Genomic DNA, 2,500 nt, shown 5'->3' on the forward strand with positions numbered 1-2,500 from the left:
AGAGATGGCAGTGAGGGGAAGATGGGCAGAATATTTTAGGGAGTTGCTAAATGTGAAGGAGGATAGGGAAGGAAAGATAGCTGCAGTGGGAAATGCGAAGAAAATGAGAGTGATGAGTGAGGAGAATGGAGGAGAAATAAGGAAGGATGAGGTGAAGGCAGTTGTAAAGATGATGAAAGCAGGTAAGGCACCTGGTCTGGATGGATGCCATGCAGAATGTCTGAAAAAGGGAGGTTCAGTGATGGTGGACTGGTTGGTGAGGTTATTTAATGTTTGCTGGAGAGAGGGTAGAGTACCGGAGGACTGGAGAAGTGCCTGTATAGTTCCTCTTTACAAGGGAAAAGGGGACAAGTGTGAATGTAGTAGTTTCAGAGGGATTAGCCTGTTAAGTGTAGTAGGGAAGGCTTATGGAAGGATCTTAATTGAGAGGATTAGGAGAGGAACAGAAGGAGTAATTGGTGAGGAACAGTGTGGATATAGGACAGGTAGAGGTTGTGTAGATCAGATCTTTGTGGTAAGACAGATATGTGAGAAAGCTATAGGAAAGGGGAAGGATGTGTTTTGGGCTTTTATGGATCTGGAAAAGGCTTATGATAGGGTAGACAGAAAGGCACTGTGGGAGGTTATGCAGATTTATGGGATAGGAGGAAAGCTTTTGGGAGCTGTCAAGAGTTTTTATGAGAGTAGTAGAGCTTGTGTCAGGATTAGAAATGGAGAGAGTGAGTGGTTTGAAGTAAAGGTGGGACTTCGTCAAGGATGCGTTATGTCGCCCTGGCTGTTCAACTTATACATGGATGGGGTGGTGCGAGAGGTGAATGCTAGGGTAGTGGGTCAGGGATTGGAGATGGTTAAAGAAAATGGAGAAAAGTGGGAGGTGAGCCAGCTGTTGTTTGCGGACGACACTGCGCTTGTGGCAGGGTCAGAGGAGGGATTGAGGAAGCTGGTGGCAGAGTTTGGGAGAGTATGTGATAGAAGAAAGCTAAAGATAAATGTGGGTAAAAGTAAGGTGATGAGATGTACAAGGGGTGAAAGTGGCAGTAGACTGGAAGTGAACATTAAGGGAGAGCGACTGGAGGAAGTGGATAGTTTTAGATACTTGGGTGCAAGTGTAGCAGGAAAAGGTGGAGTGAAGGTGGAGGTAGAATGTAGATTGAGAGAAGCGAGTAAATGCCTTGGTGGATTAAAGAGTGTAATGAGGAATAGACATTTGGGAATGGATGCAAAGAGGAGACTGTATGAAGGAGTGATTGTGCCAACAGCACTGTATGGGGCAGAAACGTGGAACATAAGAGAAGAAGAGAGAAGGAGTTTGAATGTGTTTGAGATGAGGTGTCTGAGAAGTATGGTGGGAGTTACTAGGCTGGATAGAGTGAGAAATGAGGAGGTGAGGAGGAGAACAGGGGTGGAAAGGGAGCTGGGAGATAGGGTTGATGAAAGAATATTGGGATGGTTTGGACACATGGAAAGAATGAGTGAAGAAAGACTTGTAAAAGAGGTATGGAAGGCAGATGTGGAGGGAGTGAACATGAGGGGACGTCCTAGGATGAGGTGGATGGATGGGGTGAAGGGGGCTTTGGGGAAGAGGGGAATGTCTGTTGAGGAAGGAAGGGAGAGGACGGAAGACAGAGATGAGTGGAGAATGGTTGTATATGGATGATGCTGTGATTGCATGAGGAGGAATGGGCGGGGGGGTGGGGGGTGGGGTAGTATGTGTGAGTAAATTTTGACGCAGCCCGAAGGGATTTCTCCCCGTCCTCTCCTTATATGCAAGGGGGGACGGAGAGGGGGGATCGCCGATTAAATGAAGCGGCCTTGCTGTGGATGTGCTGTGTCTTGCGACACTGCTTCTGACCCAGGGCGGTGGGCAGGGTGCAGGGATGACCCGTCATCCAGGAGGTGCTCAGATGAGAGGGAGGGTGGGAGGGGTGTGGAGTGTATTTAGGGATGAAATGGGTGGGAGTGTTTTTATGCCTTTCCCTTTTTGGCTACCTCCCTTGGAAGGGGGAAAAAGCCTTGGTATATGTATGTATATATATATATATGTATATGTAAATATATGTATATATATATATATATATATATGTATATATAAATATATATATATATACATAAAATTTATATATATAGATATATAAATATATACGTTTATATATGTATATACATAAACATATATATATATGTATATACAGGTATATATATATATATATATATAAATGTTTATATATGTATATATGTATATGAGTATATATATGTATATATATATAACATGGACTTGTACGCAGTCTTTATTGACCTCACCAAGGCATTCGACACAGTGAACAGGGAGGCCCTCTGGGTCATTCTGTCCAAGCTCGGATGCCCAGAAAAATTCGTCAATCTTATTAGACAATTCCATGACGACATGACCGGGCAGGTGCTGTCAGGCGGAGAGGTGTCGGAGCCCTTCAACATCAGCAATGGCGTCAAACAGGGATGCGTCCTGGCCCCGATCCTCTTTAAT

This window comes from Oratosquilla oratoria, unplaced genomic scaffold (genome assembly GCF_046742065.1).
Source record: "Oratosquilla oratoria isolate Oo_2021 unplaced genomic scaffold, ASM4674206v1 SCAFFOLD251, whole genome shotgun sequence".
Taxonomy (NCBI): domain Eukaryota; kingdom Metazoa; phylum Arthropoda; class Malacostraca; order Stomatopoda; family Squillidae; genus Oratosquilla; species Oratosquilla oratoria.